The sequence below is a fragment of the Eucalyptus grandis genome, chromosome 2, assembly GCF_016545825.1.
Source record: "Eucalyptus grandis isolate ANBG69807.140 chromosome 2, ASM1654582v1, whole genome shotgun sequence".
Taxonomy (NCBI): Eukaryota; Viridiplantae; Streptophyta; class Magnoliopsida; order Myrtales; family Myrtaceae; genus Eucalyptus; species Eucalyptus grandis.
This window is the reverse complement of record NC_052613.1, coordinates 32,806,480-32,821,302: the sequence shown is the minus strand read 5'-3', so window position 1 is coordinate 32,821,302 and position 14,823 is coordinate 32,806,480. Positions and strand designations below refer to the sequence as shown.

The 14,823-nt window shown below is 37.6% G+C and overlaps 1 pseudogene; it reads right to left on the bottom strand.

Annotated features, from left to right (window-relative positions):
- Window positions 1–9,563: 9,563 nt before the first annotated feature.
- Window positions 9,564–13,100, bottom strand: LOC120290645 (annotated as a pseudogene).
- Window positions 13,101–14,823: the final 1,723 nt, after the last annotated feature.

The window sequence follows — 14,823 nt, the reverse complement described above, 5'->3', positions numbered from 1 at the left end:
AATTGGAGCGAAATTTTGCAATCAATTTGATTTTTCTTTGGATATTTCGATTCCTTCCTTTTATCAAACTCCTTACTTTTATTATTTATCTAATTTCTTTGATTGAAAATTTGCTTCCATATTTACTATGAATTAAATATTCACCGGAGCAAGGATGGTTAATCAGAATTTCCACATTCCATTCATAACCAATCGAATCAATTTTCCCCTTTTTTATTTTTTTTCTTTTCAAAAAGCAATTTTATTTTTCCAAAATTAGGTGTCAACAAAGTGTCCCTTTATCATATCCCTTCATTCATGGGCCCCTAATCTTGTGGACTGGGCTTTTAGGCCCAACATGAGCGGACGGGCCAACTTAGGCCCATCAGAATAATTAATGAAACTATCATCTCCTACTCGCATATGGTGGGCCGAACAGGATCCTCTTTACCTCTCTTCAACATTCATACAGGTGAATAATCCGTGCAACTAACATACTTTGAGAGCTCGTTTGCTATACATCTGTGTTAGAATACATAGCACTCATAATAGGCATCACACTATGAGTAGATTTAGTATGCAGTACCCTAGATCAATCAATCACATTTATATCTCTTTTGATCTCTTTTAAATAATTATATATATATATATATATTGTATTCACAATTATGATCATCCCAAAGATAGTCATAATTGGTCGACTAGTGAATACAAAACTTAGAATGTGATTCTCCAAATTCGATCTTCCTCTTTCCTTCAAACTCTCAATTTCAGTTCAGCTTACTTTTCTAGAAATGTTCCATTAGATCGAATCAACTCATGACCATTGGCAACATCCTAAGATAGCAAACACTAAATAGAAATCTTGAGAATAAGTAAAAGTCATGAGGGCACTAAAATTGATGAATTCTTTTCCTCAAGAGTCTCTTGCCACTTTTATTGGTCATCTCATGCATACGTAGTATAAAATACGTATTACGGTATTAACTCATTTTTCATGGAGCGTATGTTTACACCTTTCAATAATGTACAGATGATAGTTCAGACATACCCAATGTCTAACTTCAGTTCACGAATCTACTCATTTATAAAAATCATCGGAACTCACATCTGGCATCATAGACAGATAAAGTAAAATATGTGGGGTATTTTATTTTCGGACATAGTAAGTTTATGTCATCATCTTAACACTCAGTTAAGGCGACATTCGTATTTTAAGCTTGAGCTCTTGATTATCACCTAGATAATAAGCTTAAAAACAATTTCATCTCTATTTATCACACAGTAAATAGAGGCGATTACCCGTGTGAGTGGGCCAATCTTATATCTGTCCGACATACTTTTTCAACTTAAAGTAATGCACTGAGCATTAAGATACATAAAGATCAAACAAATATTCATATGTATTAATAATGAAAAAACACAAGTTCATAAATGTGAACAACTCAGGGAAATTATAATATCCAATACATCAGACTCTACGCAATCCTAGAGATTTTACATTATCACAAAACACATCTCTAGGTATTGGCTTTGTCATAGGATCTGCTACCATTCTATGCGTAGATATCTACTGTAATTTCACATCCTTTCGTGCGACCATATTTTGACAAAGTTATACTTGGTATCTATATGTTTGGTCTTGCCATGATATTTTGGATCTTTGGTGTACGCTATAGCTGCTTGGCTATCGCAGTCAACCAATAATGGATTTGCAGCTTTCTCAATAACACCTAAATGATCCAAAAATCTTTTAAGCCAAACTCCTTCTTGTACCGTTGCTAATAATGCTACGAACTCAGCTTCCGTCGTGGACAAGGCTATACACGTTTGCTTCTTACTGCTCCATGATATGTCGCCATTATTCAGTAAGAAAGCAAATTCAGAGGTAGATTTTTTTTCATCTAAATCTCCTCCCCAATCAGCATATGAATAGCCTTCAAGTCGCAGATCATTTCCTTGGTAATTCAGCTTGTAATCAGCAATTCCTTTCAAATACCTCAGTATTCTTTTAACGACTTTCCAATGTACTTGACCTAGATTGGATTGGTATCTACTCACAATTCCAACTGCAAAACATATGTCAGGTCTTGTACACATCATAGCGTACATCAAGCTTCCAACAGCACTAACATAAGGAACATGTTTCATTTGTTCCTTCTCTTGTGGAGTCCTTGGACACAGTCTATGGCTCAATCCTTCACCTTTTGCAATAGGAGTACATATGGGTTTACAATCTTGCATACGAAATCGTTCAAGAACCTTATTTATATATGTTTCTTGCGAAAGAGATGACGATCTCTTCGAACGATCTCTTGAAATCTTAACTCCAAGAATGTATGCAGCCTCACCCATATCCTTCATCGCAAAGTTGGAAGATAACCAACTCTTCATAGTATTTACAAACTCCATATTGCTTCCGGCAATTAGTATATCATCAACATATAATGATATGATCACAAATTGATTTTTGGATCTTTTGATATATACACAATGATCCTCATCTATTATTTTAAAATCATATGCCATCATGGCATTATGAAAACATATATACCATTGTCTTGACGATTACTTAAGGCCGTATATCGATCTCAAAAGTCAACATACCTTTTCTTCTTGGCCTTTCATTATGAAACCAGCAAGTTATTCCATATATATTTCTTCCTCTAATTCTCCATTGAGGAAAGTAGTCTTTACATCCATTTGATGTAACTCAAGATCCATACTAGCCACTATTGTCAGAATAATGCGAATTGAGGTAAATCTCACTACAGGAGAAAATATTTCTTCATAATCAATTCATTCCTGTTAATTATACCCCTTCGCCACAAGGCGAGCCTTATGCCTTTCTATCGAGCCATCAGCTTTTCGCTTTATTTTGAGAACCCACTTGTTCCCAATAGCTTTGCGTCCTTTTGGAAAATCAACCAGTTCCCAAACTTGGTTTGACTTCATTGACTCAATCTCATTTTCCATTGCATAAATCAATTTTCCCTTACTAGGGCAAGTTAGAGCCTTATTAATATTTCTTGGCTCATCCTCATCTTGTGGAGCAACCATAAAAGTTTCCCCTTCAATGTCAAAACGTCGACGGGGAATACTTTTGTGACTTGTTTGCCGTATGAGAGATTGTACACTTTGCATATCATTCCCCATTATGCTCCCACTAGGATTAGATAATGATAATGTCGTCTCATCATGTGGTTGTAATTGAGAATGAGTTGAGTTCAATTCATCAACTTCTCATATTACTCCCACTTGGACGAACTCCACTAATATCATTATCTTAATCTAAGGTTTCAAATAGGGAGTAATCTTCACTTATTTCGCCATTTTTAGGAAATTCATTCTCTAAGAATGTGACATCCCGTGATTCAAATTCAGTTATACTCCCGCTTTTCTGCTCACTTATGAACACATACCCTTTCGAGTGTTCGGAGTATCTTATGAAAATACTCTTATTTCCTCTATGACCCAATTTCCTAAACTTGTGAGAGGACTCATGAGTATAGGCAGCACAACCCCATGGCTTAAGAAAACTTAAGTCCGGTTTTCTACCTATCCATAACTCATATGGAGTGGAAGTAATTGATTTGGAAGTCACCCGGTTAAGTATATAGGCAGCAGTTAACAACACATCACTCCAAAAAGTGATAGGTAAGTTAGCATGCCCCATCATGGACCTAACCATTTTCAGTAGAGTTCTGTTTCTTCTTTCCGTAACACCATTTTGTTAAGGAGTATATGGAATAGACAATTGTCTTTCTATTCCTTTTTCATCACATAATTTTTGAACTCATCGTGATAAATATTCTTGACCTCGATCGGATCTTAATACTTTTATTTTCTTGTCTAATTGATTTTCTACCAAGTTCATAAACCTTTTGAAACAACTTATTGCTTCAGATTTATGAGAAATCAAATAGACATATCCGAATCGAGTATAATCATCTATAAAAGTGATGAAATAAATAGCCCCATGCCTTCCTCTCACATTCATTGGACCACAGACGTTAGAATGGATTAAATGCAGATGAAATTCAGCTCTTTTACCTTTTCCAAATGGTTTCCTTGTCATTTTCCTTACTAGGCAATGCTCATATATGGACAAATCGACTTTTTCAATATTGCCCAACAAGCCCTCTTTGGCTAGTCTATTCATATGTTGTTGGCCAATATGACCAAGTCTAACATGCCACACATTCACATCATTATCATATGAATTAGGAGACGTGAGAAGGGAATAACAAACATTTACATTAACATAGTCAATATCTAATACAATGAAATCATCCAGAAAATAACCACAACCATAGTAGTTTGTATCCAAATACAAAAAATCTACACCATTATTATGGAAGTTCACACTAAAACCAAGCTTAACCAATACCAAAACAAACACTAAATTTCGACGAATTTCCGGAGCATATAAAACATCATGTAGGAACAAGGTGCGTCCACCACGCATGTTCAATTGGCAGGTGTCAATCCCTTTAACTTCAGATCTAGAGTTATTCCTACATAGATCCACTTAGTTTCAGTCGGAACTCGTCGAAATTCTACGAAGGATTCTCTATCCTTCACTGCATGGTCTGTTGCTCCCGAATCTATAGTCCATAAAGGATTAGACTCAGTCAAGAATACAGAACTTAATACATAAACAAAGTTCTTGTCACAGTTGTAACACTGCACCCTTGTAAGCTTCTTCACTCGATGACGCTTTCCTCTTTCATGTTGGTTAAGCTTAGGTTTCTTCCTTGAAGGACCTGCTTCCTTGCCTTTCCCTTTATCAAACCAGTTAGAACGTTTGCGCTTGGAGCCCGAAGCTCCATGTGAGCTAGAACCAGCATGATAGATCTCAGCTTCTGGTTTAGCCGCCAAGAGGCGATCCTCTTCCAACTCAAGATGATGCACTACATCTTCAAAGGTTTTGATATTTTCATTATGGGTCAGATGCACCTTCATATGCTCCCAACTCTAAGGCAATGAACGAATCACTGCTTGCACTTGTCAATCAGGACATGGCCAGTATCTTTCAGCTCATTAATCATGTTTGACATCTTTCTAAGATATTGCTTCATGGTCTGACCATGAGATTTCTTATAAGAGTCAAACCTAATAGTGAGCTGCCTCAGTCTGGTCACCGAAGTATGACCAAATCTTGCTGCCAATGCTTCCCACATTTCCTTGGCATTCTCAAAACGCCTAAACTCTCGCATGACGTCATTTTTCATGCTGCTCAGCAACGTAATGCGAGTAAGAGAGTTCTTTCTTTTCCATGCAGCAAATGCTTCCTTATATCTCTTGTGTTGTGCAGTGTTTCCTTCTTCAAGTTCTACCATTGTCAAGTTAAGAGCTTCTAGTGCCTCTTGCTCTTCCAGCACATATTGGATTTTCATGTGCCATATTTCATAATTATCGCCATTGAGCTTTTCACCTTTGTTCAGCTCGGCAACTATGTTCTTTGTGGCTGAAGCCATTGATCTGAACACATGAGACATATATGCATGAATTATTAATGCCTATCATTTATGCATCTATTTTACACATACCCATCATATTAATGAACAATTTCAAGTAAGGTTTCAGAATCAAAAAGGTCACTATGTTTCCAATCATCTTCCAAAAATCTTAACTTAAAACTATCATTAATGTAATTGTCTTATGCAAAATAAATTCTATGAAGCTACAAAAACTTCTATGAACTACCCACAGCAGTCAACAATAATAGAAATCAAATAATATTTGACATCCAATAGAATAATAATGCTTTCACATAATACAACTAACATATCAGTTGTCACACCAACAATAACTAGGTAGATAAACATTACATAAGATGTCCACAAAGCACACTAAACAAAGACCAGCCAATACATTTAACACCAAGTCAGTACACGAACTGGGAAAGATCCTCTTTTGTCCAATTTCTTGATCTTTTCCCTTGAAACAATCTAGTAATAATCATCTATAAAATCCATCACAATTTTCCTATATGAAGCGGCTTTGTTGACATCCCATATGCGATTCAACACTCCTTGCCATTCTAGTGGAAGGGTGTTCATGAAAAATCACACCATCTCAGACTGTGACAATGGACGACCATTCCATATGACCTTTTGAATTTTCCCGTTGACTTCAAGAACATGATCAATTAAGTCACCACTCTCCCATCGATGATCAGTTAGCTCAGCTATCAACTTAGAAAGCCTTTCCTTTTGTGTATCGGTAATTGCGCGAACATGTGTGCGCAACCTAAGGGGAGGCATTGTTCCTGCAACAAATGCAGAACAAATAAGGGATCACATATAATCCACATAGACTTAATTTAAAAAAAAAAAAAACATTCTTTTCCTCTTTTTTTTTTTTTTTTTTTTTGTCAATGGTCAATGGTCGTCAACGATCAACGGTCAACAGTCAACAGGTCGGGTCGGGTTGGGCCGGACGAGCCGGGTCGGACCGGATGGGCCGGTCAGAACGGTCAGGCAAACCGACCGGCACGTGCGGCACGCATGGCCAGCTGACGTCACGATGACGTCAGTTGGCGTGTGCGTCGCACGCGCCAGCAACGGCAAACGCGCACGCGCGTCGCACGTGCGCACGTCGGCCGTGCGCGCGCGTGTGATGCACGCGCCGCACGCGCCAAAGACGTCGTTTCGCTCCGGCTGCGCGTGGGGGCGCGTCCGGCGGCCTTTGGTGGCATTCCGCCACTCGTCGCACTCGTCTCAACGAGACCTTCCATCCAACGCCATCAGAAATGGATTTTGACTTACAAAAACTCAAAAAAATGAATGAACAGTGCTCGGGTGTCAGGATTTTTCGCCCTGATCGGTGTCGGCCGATTAATTTCACGAAAATTAATAAGAAATCATCCATAAACATGAAAGGGGTCAGGAAAAACATGGAAAATGATCGAGAAACAAGAACTACGGCTCTGATACCAATGTTGGGAATATCAGATTCCCAAAAATCGAATTCGACACTAAATCAAACCTCTAAAACGAATGCGGAAGACGAGTCCGGAAAAAACGCATGCATCACCGATCCTAAGGCACATCACAGAATCGAACGTACTTTGTTAGCCACAGATTAAACACCGACGCCGATATGAGAAAGAGAATTTGGCCCTGTTCGATCCGATGATGCCAATTTGCCTTGAAAGGAAGATGGGTGTTGCCTTTTGCTTACTGTTTTTCCTTTTCGGAGCATTTTGGGAGAGAGAGGGAGGAGGAACGTACGTTATGCCAAAAGATACGTTCATCCCTCTTTATTTCCCCTTATATACGTTCCCTCCAAAAAGGAACGTGTCCCTTCATCATATCCCTTCATTCATGGGCCCTAATCTTGTGGGCCGGGCTTTTAGGCCCAACATGGGCGGACGGGCCAACTTAGGCCCATCGGAATAATTAATAAAACCATCACTATTATTTTTCTATTTCGAGGAATGGGGAACTAAAAAAACAAAAAAGACAAAGAAACAAGAACATTGCCATGCATGCCTTAGTCTCAAATAAGGACTTCAACTTAAAAGCCAGCCAAATCTTAATTGTAGCTAGAGGTATTTCCGTCTAAAGACCTTTTTTTTTTCTTTCTTCTTTTATTTCTGTCCTCTTTCTTTTCTTCATCATCCTCGTATCTCCACCTTCTTCGCTCTCTAGATCGCGTTCTCTAGAGTCCATCTTTATCTTCCCTGCCAATCTCGCCATCAACGCCCTCAACCTCTCCCCAGTTGGTGCCCTCAACAGCAATTCCAATTCCTTTTTGAAAAGATGGAGGTCTATCCAAGCCCTAGATCGAGCATGAGTGGGCCAAGATGTGACACTTTGCTCAGTTTGACCCCCACATCTTGTGGTCGTGGTCAAGCATGGCGAAGAGTAATCCATTAGCTCTCTGTCCTAGTCATCGCTAATGCTTGAACTCAAATTCGTCCTCACGCAAGCTATGATCAAATCTCAACAAGAAGCTGGATTGAAGTCCCTAAGCCAAATTTATTAGAGGTATTTTGAGGAATCCCTATGACATTCATGTGCACCAATTCGTTCAGTGAAATGTGCGATTTTGGGGATTTCTGAGCGATTTTCCATTTTAATCATCTTATTATTCTCTCTCAAATCTATGAAGATAATATTTTAGAGTTAGAGATGCAAATTTGTTTATACATTTGTGGAACCAGAGTCATGTTTTTGAGATTGAGTGCTCTCTGATTTGAATTGCTACTAACAGCAAATATCTTCAATTACGAGTCAGAATGATTCAGCAACCTTTGTAGTTAACTAGCATGTGCTACACAATTGGACCCTCCCGAGAAGCCACATATTCCACCTCAATGCAAGCTGTGTCTATCAATGTTATGAATAATCCAACCTAAACCCAACATAACATTCCCTAGAAACTGTGAGTGAAAGTTATCACGGCATAGCCAATTTCATTAGCTGGGAGAACATGAAACCGTTGCTCTAATTACCAGGATAAGTTCTTACAAGCAAAAAGAATAAAAACAGAACCCATTTATGGATATTTTTCCATTCTCAAGTTCTTCATCATCATCAGAGAAGGTGAAATCAATTAGTGCTGGGTGAGGACGCGAAATTGCAAAATGCAAAGAATGCACGTTGAAGTTTGCTGATGGGGGGCTGCAAAACTGCAGCACACAATTTGAGTTTTGGAAAATTGCAAGACTTCTCGAATATCTTTCCATTTTCTTCTTTTCCTAAACTATTCAAATTGTTTTGCACCTGTGCAAACTTGTGCATGAGGAGTCCGACGCAGTTGTCAAGAAAGAGGTAATGCAACTAGAGGAGGAGGCGCAAGCAAGACAATGAAAGAAAGAAAAGAAAAACAAAAATCCTTAGATGAAAATACTCCTAATTGCAAACAAGATTTGCCTGACTTTAAAATTGAGGCTCTTATTTGGGACTAAGTTTGTCATTTCAGACCCTTATTTGAGATAAAGCCTACTTTGTTTTTTTTTTTTTTAGAAAACAGTTATACTTCAGGTCTTTATTTGAAATATTCATTATAATATATGATCACAGCAATGCTTAGGCTTGACTGTCGCAAACTCTAAGCGGCACAGCCTTAAGAAACTTAGTCTGGACAAAATAATTGAAGCTACCTCATATATGCACAACTCACTTTTCATTCAACGGTTAATTGCAGAGAACTTTTGGTGCCATCCACTCAGCCTGACACGACCAAGAACTTCACATTAGGAACAGCTCAAAATTTCGAGAAACATCAAGAATGGTTTCTTCAAATCCAAATATAAAATAAACCTGGAAAACAAGGCTCTCAGACTCTTAGGGCATTGTTTAGTAATTCTATGGCAAACTGTTTACTAATTTCACAAATTGAAACACTGTGTACTTGTTTGTCCGACTACTTAGATTGCATTAGAGGAGAAGTCTACTTCCAAATGACCATGATGTTTCCAGCTGTTTTCTCTTTGTTTCCTCTTTTGTTGCTAATTGTCCATTTAACTTCACCGAAAGCTATCGTAGAAACCATCCAAATGTCTTTCTCTATTTCAATATAGTTGGATATCTTTCTCTCTTCATCCTTGAAAACTCCTCAAGAATGATTTCAAGAAAGCTTCCAATTTTACCGTTTCAGCAGTTGAGCTAAATGACAAGAAAGTATTATGCTTCAAGCATGACAGCCTAAAATCACAGACCTGCACAACGATAAATTTTAGTGAGGATGCAAATGATATTTTACTGCAAATTTTGATCATCATTCACATCGAAATCATAGAGCACATTACTGATGGAAATTGCATCACATCAGCAAGTTTGGTAAATCTAGAATCATCCACATCAGGTTTCTATACAAATGTAAGTTCATGTATGGCAGTGAAAAGAGAAAATGAGAAGTCAGAGTCCACAAGAAATAAAGTTCACATGTTATCCTAGAATAACCTAATACCAGTCAATATCAAGCACATCTAAGGTGCTCACAATGTCGAAAAGAGTATCCGAGAAAAAGAGAAAAAGGCAAGTAAGACGGTAGTAGCACTTAGGAGATGGATGAATGATATGCATGCAAGAGAATAGTTTGATTTGCTATTTAAAGAATTGGACGAATGAATAAAAGTGTCAGGCTACATTGATAAATTTACGTACTTTGACGATCTAGTTTTTGTCAACAAGAAGATTTGGTGATTTCAAATCTCGATGAACTATTGTTGGGACGCTTGTGTCCAAGCAATTCATTTCCCGCGTTTGTAAAATTTGCATAAGCACCTAAATCGATATCAGAAAAGCAAATCTTTATATCTCCAACAACAGAGAGAAGGGAGACCAATTGTTTCATACCAAATCAAGGGCCGTTTTTATCCTGCGTTTCTCATTAAAATGACAGTGAGGACGATGTCTAATACCATGCAAGCTTTCTCCGGAGAAGTAAACAAAAGTAGATAGATGAGCCGCATCCCCCTAAAAACAAGTGATGTTGTTCCCATACTACCAAGGTTTTTTAAGCTACAAAAAATTGTACCTTGGAAGATACTCCATAATGATAAAAAGATGTTGAGGACGGGCCACATCACCCATGAAAAGAACAACATTTGGATGACGCAGTCTACGGATCATCTGCACCTTGGAACAGAAGAAGAAGACACACTGTCAGTTATCTTCCAAGATATATTGGAAAGCATTTGTTGACTCATTGCTCTGATTGGTCATCGTTTCTTTCTTTGCTAAATGAGAAAATTAGGCAAACAAATTAATCGTTGAACACAACTATTTCCATAGACGTGGACATATCATGGAATCCATGAAAAGTATGACACTCTGATGACACTGTCTACGCATTATCAGTAAACTTGGCACAGAAGCAAAAAGCGCAGTGCATAGTCATTTATCTTACAGTTGCTGGATAAATGGGGAAAGCATTTCTTTGTCCTCAGTTTTATTCTTGCTCAAAATGCAAATCAATTACTGAACATACTAATTCATCAGCTTCCAAAATACATACACATACACATAAACTAAACTGAACTTGTGATTTGTGGATCTTTCTCTTTTGTTTTCAACTATCAGACTTCATGTGTCATTCAGATCTTATGTAAAGAACATTAATTTAATGTCTCGGCATTATACAGATCACCAAAAAAAGCAGACCAAATCACCAACTCTATGCCAACATCAACAAAGCGACGGGAAAGCATATTGCCCCTTTTCTCCTGTAATATTTCTGACAATGCAGAATGCATGGTGCGATAAGGTAGTCTTACTGTGAAACTCATGTCTATTAAGCGGCCGTGCTGTTCTTTCCTTTACAATGTTCAACCAAGTTTTATTCTTTACAAGTTTTGAGTTCTCAATAAATCTGGAAGATTTTGTCCCCACAAAAAAAAAAAAAAAAAAAACTGGAAGATAAAAAGCACAAATGAAAGACCTATAGATAGCTTACTTCTCATCTGAAGTTATCCAAAGCAGCACCTGAGAGATCTTGATCCAGAAATTTCTTCACAGCCACCTCCAGGTGAACGAGCAAGACTCAAAGATGGATTGCAATTTATCTTAGGTCTCATGATGCATTATAGATTTTAAATATTAAGAGCACATCACCAAGTATTTTGCAAAAGGAAATGTCTAAATTGCAAAGTACTGATAATAAGTGCAAAAATTCTTTCGAAAATGTTAAAAAGAGAGAGCCATCTGCTGCTTCTCTTCCATTTCTTGATATTTAAGAGTATATAAAACCACAAGAACGACAAACTTAAACAACCCAGTGTTTAAAGTGCTTCTACCAAATGGATGGGGTTCGATTGAGTCACGGACTAACAATATACAAAAAGACTTTGCAACAGCCTATTCATTGTGACTATTTGTACAAAAATCTTCAGTCTTCACAATGAGGATTCGACTACATCCAGAGAACCTACAACTCTTTACCGAAGAGCTAAACATGGAAGTGGAATCTCGACAGCAGCTACTAACAGGGTAGCAATGGGGCCAAAAGTAAAACTCCCTTTTGCTTATCCAAAGTAGAAAAGAGAGAGTAGCAAGACGAGGCCATGAATGAGCAACGAGGAATTAGTTATTATGGTCGGCACCAATCCAACAAGTCATGTGCGTATGTCAAGTTACCAATTCTGAAGCTTTTTTTACCAACCCAGGTTGAAATTCCAGATTTGATACCATATCTTATGTCACTATTACACACACTAGCTGCTTAGTCTAAAAATCTAAAACGTTAGCACAAAAGCAGGACACTGAAGTACTAACCGTCATTTCTTTTGACTAAAAAGACTACATGTCAAATTCAAGGAGGATCTTTTGCTTAAAAGTAGTCATATAAAAGGAGTCAACGGATATAATCACATTCCATAAATTCAAACAAATATAAGTCACAGCCAAAAATAACTAATGCAATGCCAATTCTTGATTTGTAGGAATTTAGAAATATTTGAAACCGACCTTGCCATTCCAGTAAGCATGATAGACCTCTCCATAAGAGCCTGTTTGAAAGACGATGAAATGGGATAATTTTTTTCTGGCTTAATAAATAGTAAATGCAACTCAATGAGAAAACGTTGCAGTACATCCTATAATAACTACTGCAATTATGCTTACATTCGGATTGCCGTAAAGCACTTTCTATCAGAAGGCATGCACTTCTTGTTACATGGCTAGCTAGCCATGAGCATATTAGGCGGTAAAATGGTGATAAAGCATATCTCACAGTACTAGACAAATTTCACCAAAAATGCAGCAACAGGATCAACATATATGAATTCATGAGTCTTGCTCTCTGAGCTAATATGGGGACCTGCATAAGGACATGAATAGAATCTATCCAACCAGGGACTTAATCAAAGCAATACCTAGTCCAATCCTTTCGCCAATGACCAAATGTTCCCATTGAATCTCATCACCAACATCAACATCATCAACTTTATTGGTATTAGTGTCAATTGATGCACTGGGCCCTTTTGAATTCTTTAACATGAAGTTTGTGTTCGTGAATCTGTCCATAGTGCACTTTTTCGAATCAGGAAAAGAATTTTCATGACCACCACATCTGCTCGGAAAGTCTGCTATGCCATGTTGCAAATTCTCCAGAGTCCTAAGAGGGTCTTCCCTGATGTAGGCATTCAAGTGCTCTTCACAAGGCATGTATTATACTGAACTGTGCTACATCCCAGCATCAGACTATTCTTACTGGAAGGATTCCAGTGACTACTCTCTTTGATCAACTGATTTGTAACAATACTGTTACAAATAAACCCACGCCGACATTTGCCAATCAATACATGACCTCCTCTTTTGAGAATCAGTAAATCTTCTTTTTATCAAAAATGTCAGATGTGGTATTTTTTGTCACTTCATATGTGCACTCAACAAAGAAACAGGGAGAAAGAAATAATATATCACAATCGTACGAAGAAAAACACATATAGTGACATCCAAATATCGAATATTAAGATCATGAACTAATCGCCTCACTGTTTTAGTATATACCTCATTCCTCGTGTTAATATCCTCAAACCGTCCTGAGGATTATCAGAGAAAATATCATCCAAGACTGATTCTCGAAGGATAATGAGAGTCCCATCCGTATAACACTTGACAGCATCCGGATAAATCTCCTCAAGTTTTTGAAAATAAAAACTCAATCCACCGCAACCGTTTAAACATCGTAGAACTATAAGTCTTAGCTTTCGGCCTTTTAACACGCTTCTAGTGTCATATTGGAAATATCTATCAAGAGAAGCCCGGTTTGGGAAGTGTAGTTCATCGAGCCCAACTCTTGGAGGACCCGACTCGACCTCTTCCTTTCTTTGTGTCGTTGATCCCGGTTTGATGGATTCCCTTCTTCCTAGCTCTATATTCAATCCGAATACTCCGAGGAAAGAGAGAATTCTGGGGAAAACAGGGTTAGGTTTTGAGTGTTAAGGATGGAATCGAATGGATTTAGGAGAAGGGTTGGATTTTGAGGAAGATCGAAGTGAAAAGGAAGTGAATGTTGCCTTCGATTTGAAGAAATTCGAAGTAAAATGGAGTGGGTGATGAAGACTTGAGTGAATGAAGGTTGGAAGTAAGTGAGATTCGTGGATTTAGAGAGACAAATTGTGGTTTTACAAGTAACTAATAAAGAATATGCAGCAAACAAAAGTTAACCTTAAATCATTCAATATTCACCATTTTTATTTTACCCAAGGGCTTAATAAAACTATCTGCTATTTAATTATTGGTGTCTGCAAACTCAACCTCAATAATGTTGAATTAGATTTTTGCACAAGCTAGCAGCAAGGCTATAATCAAACCTAGTGGGAACATCTTTTTTTTTTCTTTTTAATAGTTATTCCATAATCACACAATTGATGTTTCACCCATGAAATTTGAGCACATTAACTCTTTGAGACAATAAATATGACTTCCGTCATCTAAATAGCAACTGAAATTCTTTGGAATCTATGTGCTAGAAATCCTAAAATTTATTGTGAAAGCATAACTGAGTGTTGAAAATTTCAAAAAACACAATCAATTTCTAAAATTTGTTAAATCAGCACAATCAAGTGTGGAGATATAATTTTTACCATTAAATTTCTTTTTCTGTGAAAAGAAGGAGGAGGGGATATAAAATCAAATGAATAAAATAACAAGTGAAAATTAAAAAGAAAAGGTGATTAAATTGCTCTAATCCATCATTATGCCTCAGCCCACCAGACCAAGATCATTCAAGTTCGAATGTCAATTCAATTTCACGAGGAATTCGTCCGGCGAGCTTCTGAAAAAATCTGCTGCGGTTCAGATCATCTTTCTTGGACGTTCTATTCCAGTGACCGATCGCTTGCGAAATCCAGTCGAAGCTAGACCCCCCGCGCTCCAGGTCTAT